At 34.9% G+C, this 17,943-nt stretch overlaps 1 protein-coding gene across 3 annotated transcripts in view; it reads left to right on the top strand.

The window, feature by feature from the left end:
- Positions 1-17,943, top strand: part of LOC120636990 — a 350,702-nt gene that overhangs the window by 273,964 nt on the left and 58,795 nt on the right. For 2 of the 3 annotated variants that reach the window (XM_039908577.1, XM_039908571.1), the window contains exon 3: positions 16,034-16,076. The exons of the other annotated variant lie outside the window; for it this stretch is intronic. The gene's annotated coding sequence lies outside the window, so the exon portion shown is untranslated. The remainder of the gene's footprint in view (positions 1-16,033; positions 16,077-17,943) is intronic. 3 annotated transcript variants of the gene reach the window in all.

Consider the following 17,943-nt stretch of genomic DNA (forward strand, 5'->3'; position numbering starts at 1 on the left):
AAAAATCACTTGCTTCTACGGTGAAGGAATACATCGTGAGGAAACCTGTTTGCTTGAGAGTACTCCAAAATATTCTCAATGACGTGTGAAGGTCACCAATCCGCACTAGCCCAGCATGGTGGACTAGGGCCTTAAATGGCAATAATACGGCTTTTATTTTATAATAAATTACCAAATGAAATCTTTGAGATGTCTCTCAATAAGTTCAAAGTTTATATAAAAACCTAATAAGGATTACTTAAACGATAAAAAAGCTTTTGTGTGAATTGTTCTAGCTTCATAACTTAATATAAATTTACTGTGAGATGGTGATAACGAAAAAAAAAATACCCGGCTAAGTTTGTTGCGGGCTCTTCTTAGACCAGGGCGCGTTTGGAACCCTCGTAGCTTTAGGTTTAAGTTAACGAAGTTATCACCATCCCCTTACAATTATGTAAACGTACGTATGTGTATGTACGCTTCATAAGTGCTTGATAGGCCTACATGAATAAAGAAATTTTGAATTTGAATTTGGCCTAAATCCTTCTGATTGAGGCCCTGTAGTGGGCTTATAATGACGGTAATGGGTTGTTAAGATGAAGATGAAAAAAGTTTATCCCTGCTTTTATGCAATCAAATCAAATATATAGATTGAAGCCACCATTAATTAGGTATACCTACATTGCCTCTATTACATGCATAAAGTGCAAGTGGTTAAGAAAATCCAACAAAAGAAGCTAAATCTCCTGAGAAGGCCTTAAGCTGTTGAGCATTTTTATATCTTATTATACCTTACCTTACATAAATAAGCTTATCAAAACCTTTTATACAACTCACGTTTTCTTAGAAACGTGATTTCTATGACGTGTCAAATAGGAATCTCGAACGAAACCATATATAAATTATACAAAAATACACACTTATCAAACGAACACGTATATGTAGCTCCTAAAATGTAAAACCAACTTTACGGTTAACGAAATAAGATCGACTATCTCCTTTTGCAACTGAAAACGTAATTCATATTATCGGGGTCACACACGCACAATGTCACGTTAGGGTATTAGTACAATCACACGTATTTTATTGCAATCTTCAACTTTATCACATCAGAGTAAAGCTCCTTTTTGCTCACATTTGAAACTGATGAAGCATCTCAATCGTAAAGTGGCTACTTTGTTAATACTTTTGCTTTTCGAATAAGGAAAAGTGAAATATTCAACGCCACATTTAACATGTCAATATAGGGTCGCAATAATATTATTATTATTGTGTGCATGTTTTACATGCATTTTAGTTTATTTACGTATCATTTACATCTCTTTGTTTGCAGCTTCACTCGCGTTGAAGTCTTTAATTAAAGGATTCAAATTGTGGTTTATTAATAACTGCCGGACCCTAGAAAAGTCAACCTCCCTGGCGCAATGGTGAACGCTGTGAATTTAAACAAGAGGTCCCGGGTTCGATTCCCGGCAGGGGCAATTTGGGAATTGTCTCTGGTCTGGTCTGATGAGAGGCTTTGGCCCTGGCTTTACCACCCTACCGACAAAGACGAGCCGCTAAGCGATTTAGTGTTCCGGTGTTATGTCGCGTAAAAACTGATTTTATTATGACTACCATACTCCCTAACAGGTTGGCCCGCTGCCATCTTAGACTGCATCATCAATTACCACCAGGTCAGATTGCAGTCAAGGACTAACTTGTAGTGAAATAAAAAATTAAAAAAGTCGTCCTTCTAGTAAAAGCAGTGCCACCTACCGGGCCCAATTGTGTTTTAAAACCATACAGGACCCCCTTGAAATATAAAATAAATTTGATCCAAATAGTTTTAGCGCTTAGGAGGAGTTGGGTGGCAATCACATGTACAAAAGAATTATAATATAGAGTTTTTATTTATATATTCCAACCTATGCAACCGTTAAACGATATTTGCTAGGATATTTGCAGCGCACGATCTTTCAATCCCACGAACTGTCTAACTACTGGCAGTTATGTCAAACACGCTAAGGTTTCATTACAAAAAAAAAACCTAAAATTTACTACCTGAACTAAAACTAGTTTTTTTGTTCGACAAGCGATTTAGGGTTCACCGGAGCATCCTCAGGAGATGTGGACTTTAAAATGAATAATTGTTAAGTAACTTAACAATAGGTAAACTTAGGGTACATTGCCGAGGATCTGTTTGGTGTGGATTTTATAATTTTGGAATTGGAATTTATATTATTATAGAATCCCTATAGGATTGAAGAAATTATAAATTGCACCATACAGATTCTCCTGCTGTTCGCGGAGTATAGCAAATTAAGCTTTATTTTCATTAGGTTTTGTATTAACCATTAGTGACGCCATATGCTTGGTTCTTCAATTAAAACAATTTAAAAAACTTTACTAGTGGTAAGTGTTGATGCAGTCCAAGATAATAAGCGGGCTAAGCTAGTATTGGAAGAAAAAATTTAAAAAAAGAACTAACAATAAGTATATTTATAGATTCGACTGAATTGACAGGAAGTGGTTGTTATAGATATGCTGTGGTAACTAGATATGAGATTTAATTCCATCAAAATCTTATCAAGAATAAACTTTTAACCAAGCTGCAATGGTTATCATCAGATGTCATATAATAATAACCGGAATCGACACATTAATGCGTTCCTCATGCCACGGTGGGAACGTAATTGACACTTTTTATTGCTGCTATAAATAATCCATTCACCTATCCGGTTACTTACAGGTTGACGTGTTGCTTAACCGAAACAATCATTTTGATACAGACACTGAAATAAAATTTATAAAAATTGATATTTCCTCTATTATAAAAAGGCCCTTAATGAACAAAATTAAATAAATAATTAATCGGCCATAGTTGAACTCGGTCGGATAAGCTATCACCGTTTCATACTATGTACTTAATAGTGACAAATAAAACCCTTTACAGCAATCATCAAATTTTAGTAGCTTGTTTGTTTGTTTGTTCTTGTAGTATGCCTTTGTTATCAGTCTTATAATGACTATAGCGTCATCTAGTTGTTTCCTACATTGCAGTTTCGGACTACTTTTCAAAGGTCCATATTACAATGAGAGACTTTTGAAACATGATTGTAGTATCTTGTAAAATGTAGTATATTGTAATACTTTAAAAAGTAGTCCGAAACTGCAATGTAGGAAACAACTAGATGACGCTATAGTCATTATAAGACTGATAACAAAGGCATACACTAATTTCGGCCTAGGCGGTGTGAGAGCCGTAGTTTAGTGGTAAACAGTGGCGTGCACTTCATACATGTACAAAAGCACTGCCTACCCAAAAAATTATATATAATTCGTATAACAGGTAGATTTTTGCCGTTTTATGCAATTTTCCTGCTGTATGCATACCCTGGAAAGAAACTCAGTGCACGCCACTGGTGGTAAAGCGATCAGAAAGCGATTGCCATAGAGTCGCAGGTTCAAATACAGTCGGTTCTGAAATTTTTATATGCATATTAATATTTATAAAGTTTTATACAGACACTGTCGCAACTTTACTGAATCTATTTCTAAACATCATCATCAATATTTACCATTCCACTGGTTTGGTTTTAAATAATTCTTCTTTTGCTATAGTAATAATTGTCGGATCAAGAAGATGCTAAGTGGAAAACCCTCGCCTATGTACGTCTCACAAATTACTTAAGGCGTAGGTGTTAATACTCATGTGCCTTTAATTACACCGGCAACCACGCCCTTCAGACCGGTACACAGCAATGCCGCATAGCCGCAGAAATGAGCATGGCGGAAGATCTCTCTCGGACGCGATCAGTCACAGAATGCTGCTCGACTACTTCTCATTGTGCATACAAATATCTTACATCCTGATAAAAAAACACGATACCTGTAACCCGGAAAAAAAAAATCCCGCGGGATTCAAAACATTGAAACAGTCGGACGAAGTCGCAAATAACAGCTAGTTACTATGATATACTACAAAATTTCCGCTTTTAGTAGGATTTCAAATCTAAAACTCTGCTATCCGTAACTAGTTACATTCTTCGTTCGGAAAAAAACAAAACAACATGATTACTTCTTATTATATTATTTATATTATATCATTAAATAAATAAATAAACACGACAATACACACACCGCTATCCAGCCCCAAAGTAAGCATAGCTTGTATTATGGGTACTAAGATGACTGATGAATATTTTTATGAATAATAGATAAATAAATATATCTTATTTTATTTATCTCTTTTATTTATTTATTATATTAGTTATTAGTAGTATGTACTTAAGTGTGTAAATTTATGTATTGTTTATTTTAATTGCGATTTCCCGTCTCTCATGTTTTGTTGTGTACTATCGGTAAGGTTACCTGGCAGAGATCACTTTTAGTGATAAGGTCGCCTTTTGCTTTTAATTTTTTGTTTAACTATATTTGTAATTTCTCCTTTATTACGCAATAAAGATGTTTAAATAAATAAATAAAATAAATACTTGTAATATACAGATAAACACCCAGACACTGAAAAATATTCATGTTCATCACAACAACACTTTCCAGTTGTGGGAATCGAACCCACGGCCTTTGACACAGAAAGCAGGGTCGCTGCCCACAGCACCAGTCGGCATCATTGTTTATTATACATGTAGGCCTTATCTAGAACTATTTGCTGAGTTTCTTGCCGGCTCTTCTCGGTGGAATCTGCCTTCCGAATCGGCGCTTAAGTCACAACAAACTGACTTTGAAGTTTCAAAAGTGCTTATAAACTGGGCCTACTTGAAATAAATGAATTTTGAATTTATTCTTAGCTTAACCCGGAATGGACCTCTAGACCTTGTGGTGTTCAGTCGAACTAACTATGTAACTAATCTAACTACTAAATACTAACTAACAGCGCGGTTTTCAGCACAAGGGTCATTGAATTCACGTAGAAAAGCGAATAACACATATAAATGACTCCAATTTACCACGCTAATACGTGGCAATAATTCATAACTATCCACAGCAAAGGGATAATTCTAAAAATAAAGCGCCCACTTAATCATCATCAAGAAAGCATCAACGTAAAAAGGGCATGCAAAGAAATGGGAATAAAAAGTGACAGTTGACTAAGTTGTTCGTACGTAAAGTACCTATAACAACTGGATGAGTTAAGTCTGGGATACACTGAAGGTTTTTTTTTGGTACACACTTTGTATTAGAGCTCTCACCTATCTTACTGACCTCTAGACCACTACAAGTTAGTACTTGACATCTATGTAGCCCATATCCGATTCGGTTTCTACGCGGAATATAGCGTCCCGGTACGATATCGCTTGGCGGTGCGGTCACTAAGGTAACTAGCCATGGTCTTCCAACAGAACAGGAAAACTACAGTGATTATAAATCCCACCTGAATTACGAACCCGGTACCTACTATTTATGAAACCAAAGTGCTCGCTACTGCCCCAGAGAATATCGATTGATTTGATCTGTTGTGTATAGTGTTGCCCAAATGCAAGAACAAGACGAGACTTAGCCAGTCTTGGTCTTGGTCTTGCGCCAATACACCTGGTCTTGGTCTTGGTTTTGGTCTTGCGCTCCCAGTCTTGGTCTTGGTCTTGGTCTTGCAGCAAGAGTCTTGCAAGTCTTGCAATTACCTATTAGTCTATTACTATTTATTAAAGTTTACTTTAAATCTTAGAAAAACGTATTAGAATTGGAACATTGTGAGCTTGAATTAACATAGCCATAGTAAAGATCAAGCAGATTAATAAATAACTGAAGATTTGATAAGAAATTCGAAAAATCAACTGACCTATATGTCGTTTTCCATGGAAGTAACTGTTTCTTAATAAACATTTATGATTTATAAGCTTACATTTGCTAAAACATGTAAAAAAACAAATTAATTACAATAACTTGACTGTATTTTAAAGAACAATACTTATCTGTCTAGAAAGAGATTGAACCCACAACTTATAAGAAATTTAATAAAAGAGTTTTACGATTTATCATTTATTTGAATAAAAAATAAAATACAACACAAATCAACAGCTTTATCATTAGGTTATGATACTTTATATCAATTCTTTTGACCAAAAATTAATACAAAGTAACCATCTGGCTGACTCATCACTTAACCTATTTCTATGTTTTCTAATTACTAATGATGCTTTAGAAAATAACCTCTCAGCAGGTACTGAAGTTGCAGGTATTGAGAGAAAATCACGGGCCATTTTCGATAAAATCGGATACTCTGTCTCATGCGTCCTCCACCAATCTAAAATGTCTTCCGAGCTGGCAGTTCTTGGTTTTCTCAGGTACTCCTCCAACTCGTCTATCACTAAGCCTTGAAGACGAGATCCAGATGACGTCGAGGGACATTCATAGAGTTTATCAAAGTCTATTACGTCTTCATCTTCATCACATACTTTATTGTCTTTTTCTGGTAATTCCAGAGATTTGTTCAGTGAGTGTAGACTTTTATATTCTTCATAAAGTTCATTGAACTTGCGCAGACTTTCTGTTTTAAGTTGCTTCCCCCACATTGTCAGGTCAAAAGTCTGAGCCTTATGCCTTGGGTCTAAAATTAAAGAAGTACAATAAATCCAGTTGCTCTTCTTGTAATGTTTAAGCATTTTGTCTCGAGCTGCTTGGAAAGCTAGAATGAGCCTTTCATCCACTTCAGATCGATTAGGTTTCTCATCTAACTGTTTTACCATGGATTCAATTTTATCTAGCAAGAGATTAAATGATACAATGACTAGCGGTAACGTAACATATTTGTCTCCACCAAGTTTTGTACTTAAAAGTTTAAAGTTTATTAGAAATTTATGTAATTTTTCGAGTACCTGCCATTCATTAGCTGTGATTTGAAAATCATTCAATTCGGTGACAGAACTGCACAATATGTCAATGCCCGCTCTCACTTTTAAACCAAATCCAATCATATCATGTGTGGAATTCCATCTCGTTGGACAGTCAAGAATGGCATTTAGATTTGATGGCACGCCAGCTGCTTCACAAGCAGATTGAAACTTCTTCTTCACTATCTCACTTCTTTTTATTTTACTGGAAATACTGCGTAACTTTGTTACAGATGTACGCGAGTCAGCAATATTTGGTGCAGATTCTTCATCTTCCTCATCCTCAGTTTCGTCTGCATAGTCTTCGTACTGCTGATCTTGCGCGTTAGTGTCAGACTCACAGTGTAATGCTAAGGTCTTTAATAAATCTTGTACACCAAGGTTTAAAATGTGAGCAAAGCACCGGAAATGTTGATTGTCTGAATCAAAGTGTGGCGGCAGCTGTTTGCCCAGTTCATACATAAATTTGGTATTTGCAGTTGCGTTGTCGACCGTGATACCTTGTATTTTATCAATTATGCCATATTCCAATAAACATTCATGGAAAATCGTTGCAATATCTTCCCCAGTATGTCGACCGCGTGATGGTATAAAATCAAGAACTACAGATCGATACTTCCATTCGTTGTCTATATAATGAATAGTAACCCTGTAGTAACTCCTACCAGCAATTGACGTCCACCCATCAATGGTAAACGACATTTTAGATGATAATGGTTGAAGTCGTTCCTTGAGATTCAATTGGAGCTCTTCAAATCGCTCTTTGACTTTCCTTCTAAGTGTAGACCTTTTAGGAAACACCATATTAGGGCAAATACGTCGAAAATATACTTGTGTAGCTTCGTCATCGAAAAATGAGAAGGGAAGATATTTTTTCACCACCCAATCAACTGTAGCTGTCGTGATGTTGTCACTGCTGTTTTCCGACTGAAACAAAACAATAAATCTTGTGTTATTATTTAAAACATACTAGGTTTGAGCGTATAAGAGGAGGAGGTTTGTTGTTGTTAAATCGAGAAAATCGTTAAATTGATATTTGTTATATTAAGGTTGCACTGTACTGTAATTTACCAAAATAAAGTACTTAGTTGTTACTGGCCGATTAAATGAAAATATGGGTGTTTATAAAAAATATTTAAGACGATAATTACATACTTAATATGTCGCACCCCTAGATGAAAACACCACTAACTCAAAAATACTTACGTAAGTTAATGGCGTTTTTGAAAGTATCGCATGAATAGCTACGCGGAGTTAAAATTCTTTTAACTGTTAAAAAAATATTCTTACCTGTCCACTTCTTCCAGCGGTTACTAAAAAGCTTGTGATATCTCCACTTAATTTTGGTATAACAGGAAGAAATATTTTTGATTCCTTTTTGTGGAAAGACATTAGATGTTTCCTTAAGCCTGAAGTGTTTCTGTTTTTCATTTTTATTTCAATCTTTTTATGTTGGCACAATTTACACAAGGCAGTTTGGGATGCATGAATTATTTCGAAAAACTCCTCAAATTTGCTTTTGGGTCTTTTAGATCTGTGACTCAAACTCTCGTTACTCGGACTAGAATAATTTGAATCTTCGTCACTCATATTAAATTGTACACGTGATACGTTTTTAGAAAACAACGAGAATTAGTAAAAACAATTATTAAGTTAGAATCGAAGCACAGCTCAATTGGAAATGACTGGAATTAAAATAATTCCTTCATTTATAGTACGTTTCCTTGCTTTTTACCGCGCCGCCTCGCCACGTGCCGGCTCTATGAAAAGGATGCCGCCGCAAATCGAACGATGCCGCGTGCGGCGTACAAACACACACTAAATATTACCTACTTGTACAGACGCGACCCGTGAATAAAATATATGTAAAGAATTAGTGCCAATCACTATTCTTTACATATAAGTGAATGTTTTGGCGTGCATCTATACTAATATTATAAAGCTGAAGAGTTCGTTTGTATGTTTGATGACAGAAGTTTTAAAATAAATAAATAAATCCTGAACGTCACTATACCTCCAAAGTTACTATTCCTCGTGGACGAAGTCGCGGGCACAGCTAGTAAATACTTACTCTCATCATCTCTCTCAGAGATATTCGAACACTTTTTTGCTATTTTTTCTTGTAAAAACTTAAGAAATATAATGACTAAATGTACAATAATAGTACCTAAGTAATTAGTTTAAAACCATATAAGTAATCAATATTATAATTACTTACTAGAATGAATTATTATGACATCTACTACCTATCCTCACCATTTTATCCTAATCATAATACTACTTGCGTGATCAGTATAATGTATTCATTTTCATTCTAAGCACTCTGAAACTTATTTATTCTTTGGAACACCTGTAGGTACTCTTAAAATTCGAAATTATTTTGCATGAATAGTGTCAAATGTTATGATTTCGGCGCGGCGGCAACGATTGTTTTAGATTTCAAAAGAAGCCGCCGGCGCGTGTATCATAACCATGTACTTCCGAAAAGCGGCAAATTTCTTTGAGAAGTAAGTACAAAACCTTTGATGCCGCATTATTAAAGTGCCGATGGTTAAAACATAACTATGCATGCACTCAGTTTGATTTTAATAGATATTTTTTTATTCGCTATGTTTATGGTATTAGTCGTAATGCGCATAGGTCCAGTTTTTCATATTCTTTGATATAGTTTTTTGCGTCTCATAGAATTCCTAAGCGTACCTACCTACCTATACACCGAACTGTTACACCTAACTACTCCGTGAAATAGCGCTAAGTCCTAGCTGCAAGACGCAAGAGTCTTGCAGGCTATGTCTTGTTCTTGCTCAAGTCTTGCACGGTCAGTCTTGGTCTTGGTCTTGCTAAAAATACGCGGTCTTGTTCTTGGTCTTGGTCTTGCAAAAACGCAAGAACAAGACCAAGACTGCAAGACCAAGACTGAATTTGGGCAACACTAGTTGTGTATACGCCTACAACCCTTTCACCCCAGATATTCTACTACTCGACTTAGTGACACATGAATCACTATATTTTTTTGTGATCCGTACAACATTTTTAACCGTACGTTGACATGTGTAATAACAAGGACGTTAATGCATCTACATGAATCACGGATGCTTGAAACTTCGATTAACGCTGATGTCCCTTCCCACTGATATGCAACATTATGAAATTACGGTTCGTAATTCTTAAAAATAACTATGTGAAAATAAATCTGTACGTTATTCAATTATTTAAGTACCTTATTTATTTCATTTCTCTTACATGAATTACAATAATGAAACACCGGTAAATCAAAAGATATTAGAGAAATTGAAATAGTTTAACTTTACTGCATAATTTCCGAGTAATTAAAAAAACAATTGAGATCTTTAAGTTTCTCTAATTACTCTAAAAATTTGTTACTTTTATGTATTATCGCTCTACCCTTTCGGGGATACTAAATCAGCGTGCACCTCGAACTTTTTAGTGTCATGCGCTTTTTAATTTAAGCAATTTAATATTACTCGTTGTAGCAGTGAAAGGAATCCGCGCTTTACTAGTGTGGTGGACTGCAGAAATTTTTCTTCCCTTCTTTTCTTTCTTCTTTCTTTGTTGAGGATGATAATGATTATATGTATATTATAGACAGCGTAGTCAAATGGATATAGTGTAAAATAAGGTACTAGGGTAACATACTGGGAAGTAAGTTTCTTATGCAAGTTTATATCAGATCTTCACGCTATTTTCGTGCCGAAACACTTTATCACATGTTATTCGGTAAAAGAAGACGCCTAAACAAAGGTCGAACCAGCGACAAGGCCATTCACGAGTACTCGTAAAACCTCCAGAAATACCTCGAACGCCGATGACAAACTATGAATCTGGTCTGACTTCAAACGAAAACTTTTGAAAACTGCAATAAACTCTGTCATGCAAATGTTGATTTATAAACAGCCAGACAAATAGTCGTTTTATAAACATAGGTTTTATTAATCCAAACAAATAAATAAACTTGTAGGTTTTGTTTGTGTTTTCTGAATTACTGACTCTTATTAATCAAATGATATTATTACGATAGCTTAACCCAAACGCTTAATGTAATGTTATGTTAATGTTTATGTTATAATGTTTCTCTGTCCGTCTGCCTGAAACCGATTTCGCAAAGGACAGGCAGACTACGGATTAAGAATGTTGAAAGGCTCTAAAGAGACTTTATAATTGAAAAGGTTTTTCCGAAATTGGGATATGAAGATCGTTTAAATATCCGATGTATATAGGATTATTATTTTTAAATAAAATAGATCTTGAAATAAGCAGTTTTTAGGATGAAGTGTCTTAAAGAAAAATTATACCTCAAACATTGTACGTGATCGAAATCTTGGGCAGCAGCTGGTATGTTTTATAAAATCACAGCGTTAACCCTATGAAGTATAATTATTACCATGACACCATAAAATCAATATGGCGTTCGCGTCGCATCGCGTCCGTGCATATTAAATACCATAAGTATTGTTCATAAACCACACCATGCATATTAATAGGGAGATAGTACATTTCTCGATACTGAAAGCTATAGTTCCCATGATGTCATAGGATGTGCGACGGTTATGGTGGTGCCTATGGGGAGCAATGAACTTGTAGGAGGAAGATATCTTGCTCTATTCGTTTTGTTTCTGGAAGATTTCGTCTTCTGCTGCGACTTTAAGCTTTTAATTGGTTATGCTGGCGTATTAACGAAAGAAAAGGAAACTTGGATCCCAGTTTTCTCCCCCTTAGCATAGGATTTGAATGCTATATATTACATATTTTTATTTTATCAAAGTTCTACCGAGAACGAGAACTAACTATTTAATGATATATTTTTTCTAAGTTATAAAATAATTATGTTCTTAGTTATAAAATCAAGGCAGCTTCAATCAAGCAATTCGATGTATTTACATATTATTTTCGAGAATCGAAAACGTATACATTAATAACCTAAATCACTCTAATGCTGGAGTTAAGATTTCCTAAAGGTTTCGATCAAAATCGCCACTTCGACTTTCAACAAATCTGACTGTAGCAAATTTAGCTAATTCATTATACATCATAAACTAACGCAAGCACTCAGGCATCACCGTTAAAGCAAGTGATATTTAATTGCCTAAGTTAAAAACGCGCATAACTCAGTACAGAACAGTTAGAGGTTCATGCCGGGGATCGGGGCTCGGTCCAACTAAGTAGTTTAAATATCCGATGTATATAGGATTATTATTTTTAAATAAAATAGATCTTGAAATAAGCCGAGCCCCGATCCCCGGCATCACCGCTCTTTTCAGGCACTTCACAAGTCAATAAATACAGTGAAATGGAATTGATTACCCTTCCTAACAATATAAATTCCTTTTGCTGTGGTAAAAATAACAGATTTCGTGTCATCATGTAAACCTAGCCTTACATGTTGAAATTGCCCTTCCAAAGTGTTAAGATGCTAAGTAAAAGATCAATGCACTCAGCCATTGTCCGTAGAAAAATCGGTTAACATTCTGTCGGTTAACTTCCTCACCATATCACGAAGGCTGTTAGAATGTTTCCGTTTAAAAAGAGCAAGGTACCTACTCGTAGCTTTTTTTTACTTAAAATAAAAAAACGGATTAAAATCGGTTAAGATGTATAGCAAGTTCTTGGCGTTACGCTGTAAAACCGACAATTGTAATAAGTATGTGAATTTTTGGATAAAAAAAATCCTAAATATTAACCCTATAACTATGCCAAATTGCATCTTTGATTTAAAGTAATTTAATATGATAATAACTTTATCATAAATTAATATTTTTATAGTCTTGACCTGAAAAGGTGCCAACTCACTATGCTCGTAATTTTGTAGGTAATTTTTTTAACACCCAGTTTTCTGTATGCGCAAGAAAAATATTTTGTGTATATACATTTTCACGGACATGTTAATTTACATGTAAGAATTGTGATTTAGAATCAGGGCTGGTTTCATAGTACATCGTATTTAAATTTCTCAAAAGAGGAACAAAACTTGGCTGGTTTTAATGTAGCAACAAAATAACACTGCAACTTAATTGCAAGAATCGCTTCAATTTAGATTTTCTATTAAAAATTCCTATACTTCATTATTATGGGATCCACGCCTTCCTTTTAAGTGCAGCGTACACTGAACACCAATTCGATGCACACAATTGAAGACTACGTTCTTTTCGAACTGGTTACAAACCCGTTTACTGATATTTCCCAAACGCCTGTTTTAGATGAACAAAAATAAATAGTCACTAAGGCATAACAAATCACGTTCGAGTCTGTATAATTCGGCAATAATTTTTATCACTAACTTTACAAGCAATTTAGAGATTTATAAATACTTAGTGTATGCTAGTCAATCGCATAAATCGTCTAGGATAGGAGTTAAAGCGTTACGTCCCAAACGCCTGTTTTAGATGAACAAAAATAAATAGTCACTAAGGCATAACAAATCACGTTCGAGTCTGTATAATTCGGCAATAATTTTTATCACTAACTTTACAAGCAATTTAGAGATTTATAAATACTTAGTGTATGCTAGTCAATCGCATAAATCGTCTAGGATAGGAGTTAAAGCGTTACGTTATTTTTATCATTTACAAGTTTTCTTTATCATATTTATAAAAGCTAATTGAGTTATCTATACATCAATCCAAATAAATAAAATGTTAATAGTTTCTATTGGCTATTATTGCTGAACAGATTAGAATAAATATACAATCTTCAATATGGAATCAATTGTGATAATTGTCAGGGTGTTACAAGCAAACAAGCCAATCCTGTGCCATTTAAAATTAGTTCCTCAAATTGACTATCTACCGGGTCATATCGACGTCATCGCCATCTCAATCGCTAGACAACTACGACTGGATATATATACATATATATATATATGTCTTTCATAGAAATTCCCACACACCACATTCTTGAGCTGATTGTATACATAATCTGCTGTCTAAGTAGGGTGCGTACGTACCAGTACGATTTAATACGTAAGGGGATAACATTCTCGTATTTCAGTACTGCAGCGATAAAGAGCATCATCTTTAGTAACGACGTTTTTAAAGCTTTGTATACGTCTCGATCTTTTCACAACACCGGCGTCGGTTAAGCGGTCCCGACATCCTGGTGTTCTTTTATTTTTCAAGCCAACTTTGTACGGTTTCCCTTCTTGATTGTAATTCTAGGTAACCCATGTTATACCTACAATGATGAAATTTAAATGCGATATTATTAAATTTCATAATATAAAGTTGGAGAACTATAATCTTATTACTATATTTTGTGTATAGATGGGTACTTAATTTGATACATTTTGTTTAATGGGTTCATACTACCATGATGACATGATAAATCGCGAAGGTCAATATAATTTGGAACCGACTTCAAAAACGAGGAGGAACTCAATTCGACCCACACGCAGACGCTTGCATTTTATACATATGTAAAACAATGCCTATTCCTATTCAAGCATCCATTGGGTTTGAGAGGATGTTCTCGCATAGCTTTTGGTTAGGTAAAACGATTAACATGCTTTGTTTTTTATAGAGCGGTCTATAATGCGTTGGTTTTTTTTTCTTAATTTATGAGTAAAATTATTTGAAATTTTTTAACTATTCAAATATTTAGATTATTATTAGGGAGTGAAGATCGGATTTTGATTAGTAAGACAGTATAGTATTAGTAGACAGTCAACTGGGACATTAAATCTACTTTTCCATTTCGTTTCAGCCAGTCGCAACGAATCTGAAGCAACCAACTAAAGTTTTGTAGTGGTTCAGCAACTTTTATCATAACTATGAGGTAAATAAAGAAAGCTTGTACCATGAGCAGGAAGCTAGTTATTTTAATAGCTAAGTATTAGATCACAGTTACTATATAATAAACCTATCGTTATGCCTTTCGCACGCATATTACTGCAAAATATCACTCATGGTAGACATACAAATCATTATAATTCTTTCGTTATTTTACAAACAATATTCAATCTTATGCCTTCATTGTTACAGTTTATTTTCTGTGAAGTAAATAATGTGATGTGCTTGAATCTGTGTTGAAAAAAATCCTGTCTTATAGTAGAGGATGTAGAGTTCATTCTTCAGTTCTCTAGTTTTAGCACAGGGGTGGTTATCCATGCGTGACGTCATTTTACTATGCTCAAAATTAAACGTATGGAACTTGGATTACATACTCTCAGGTTCTGCAGGGTGATTCTCGGAGGAAAATAATATTTACATCGGTTGCATCGCGTTGCCATACCAACACGGCTGATTCCCCAAGGAACATGCAATGTAATAATCGATAATACTATTTTTTGCGCTAGAGAAGCCCCTTTCGGCTACCACGTCTGGAAAAGGAGATGTCTTGCTACTCGTATATCTTCGAAGTTTTTATTAAACGTGTAATCTTAGCCTACAAGGTTACATATTATTTTTATAACATTAACACTTGAGTATGAATTGCTCTAGCTAGACAGCTAGTTGGTTTTAATTAACACTGTGTGTTGATATCACTACATAGTATAAAACAGAGTCGCTTCCCGCTGTCTATCTGTCCCTAATGCTTAGAAGTTTAAAACTACGCAACAGATGTTAATGCGGTTTTTGTATTAGATAATGTGATTCAAGAGAAAGGTTTATATGTATAATTAATGCATAATGTAGTAAAAATACACTGATCATTTTAGAGGTTCCAATGTGACGTCGTTAATAAAAACATTTTATTCCGCTTACATTGCAAACGTTGTCTGAACCCTCAAAGATGGATCAAATAACGTGCTAAAGTATTGTTTACGTAATGAAAACATTAGTATATCATGGTATTCATCAAAAATGCCTTTTGTACGATGACGTACTAAAGAAATACGTCAGTGCTTAGTAATTCATTTTGAATAGAGAAAGATTGACTTTGACTTTGAAATTCAAAGATATGTCGAATCTCACTTAAATAGTTTTATACTTTTTTTCAATCCCTTGGTCGTGCCATGACTTAAGAACGATTTCATCCATCTTTTTTATTTTGAAAGCTTTCTATAAATACTTCGTGGAAGAAGAAAATAAAAGAAGTTGCGCAGAGTTTGAAAATGAAAGAGAAAAGAAAAAGTAACCTAAGAGATTATTTCCTAGGGTTGGGTTGAAAAACTATTGGACCCGGAAGATGAAACTTATTTGATGAGTAGGACGACGTGTGCAGGTTATAGAAATGATAAATAAATAATAACTTTATATTTTTCTTTTCAGATTTTGATGATCCAAGCTACCTCAAGTCCATTGGATTAAGAAAGTAAGAAACTTTTTTTTGGATTATATTTATTGTTACAGATAAAAATCCATTAAAATATTCTGCCAAACAAAGTACTGAGTTCGGGTCGGGACATCAATGATTAAGGTATATTGTTGGTCTTTCTGGCAAGAAATCGAAAGCTACTGGGAGACAAGAAATTGGCTTTAAGATATAAAACTGCATTAGAGCAGCGTGGATGGCTAAAGCTCTAAATCCCTTGAGATATCGAAGAAATCCTTTGAGAAAGAATGTCCCAGTAGTGGGATAAAAATGATATTTCTACACCAGTATGATGTTGATGTGGTGGTTAACATGTTCGACCAGGGGTCACATGGTTCAATTCCCGGGTTGATAAATGCATTGTACCTATTGAGTTTTTCTGTTGAAGACATTTTCAGTATCAGCCCAGAAGTTTGGATACTGTCCTCGAAGCCCTTCGAGCTGTAAAAGTGTTAAAAATCGTTAATGTACGCCAACACGCATTGGGACAGCATGGTGGGTAAAGAAAGCCTGGATAAGCAGTGGACAATTTATAGGCTGAGGATGATAATTTTCAGTAAAAATATAATTATTTGAGCTTTTGCATTTAAAAAGGCATTCAAATGAATGCAACAATTATTCACCTTTCTAATAAAGCAAGTACAGGCCAATAAATCCATTTAACTACATCGAAGGCTGGTAAAGGTAATCACGTAGCAGGTTCGATTGCTTGACATTTTTTTTCCACCGCACAAGTGGACAAACCTGACCATTACAAAGATCCTAGATCGTATCTAGGCAGGACTTGCCTTGCGTAGTTGCAGAGCTTATTAGGAATACAGTAAATAGCTTAGCACTTTTTAAACGCAAAGTTTTTCCGTTGAAATATTTGTTTTATTCAGGGAGATGTTATTACCGCTAGAGTACATACATAGTCTGTGCAAATAGCATCAAAAATTGGGTACCCTCATATAACACAGACGCCCACCCACATATAATTTGTTTTCCTTTATTGTTCCTTGCAATAAAGTTATTCTTTATTATTCTTTATTATCTAACTATAATTTTCCCTACTAATATTTTAAGTGAAATAGTGTGCTTTTCAGTTTGTCCTTTTAACACGCAGCAACAGATTAAGTAATTTTTTTTTTAAATACCGGTCATCTATGTATATTATTAATGTCTTCTTCCCTAAGTGTTTAATATTATTGTTGTGTACGTGTTAAATTTTTATTGCACGGCACAAATAATATAGAAAATCGAAAAACAACAGGCAACCAATGACGTAAAAGACACTGCTGAAAATAGTTTACACCAACGAATGTTACTTTTATATACAAACAGGTCTAGTTGTGAGAGATAGAATTAATAGACTGTGGTGCTTGAGAGCCATTGGTCCAATTCGGCTACTGGATGAGTGTATGATAATCCCTCTAGAGATAAAAACATCACACTGTTGCTAGAAGTGCAACGATAACACAAGGACCCTACTTATCATCATCAGTCTCAGCTTATATTTATGGCTCTTGCTACAGAAATCCTCCTCTATCATAAGAAATTGGTATTATACATAAGACTACTATGATACAAAGCGGATTTGTGGGCTTTGACAGGCGAGGTCAATGGTTTATTATTCTTGTGTTGAGACGGTAATTGCCAATTTCATTTCTCCAGACTGGTATTCAGACCGATGCGTCTTGGAAATAAACGTGGTATAGCGATGGAATACCTGTGTAGTGTTTTGTCACACTTAAACTGTGAGCACCCTTCAAATGACAGAGCCTGATAAAACACTGAATCCGACCTTATTCTACACTGTTTTGAAAGGATCATCAAGTATTTGCTTGGCACTGGAATCGAGCACAGGTCCCCATGAGTCGTGATCCGT

This window comes from Pararge aegeria, chromosome 1, assembly GCF_905163445.1.
Source record: "Pararge aegeria chromosome 1, ilParAegt1.1, whole genome shotgun sequence".
NCBI lineage: Eukaryota > Metazoa > Arthropoda > Insecta > Lepidoptera > Nymphalidae > Pararge > Pararge aegeria.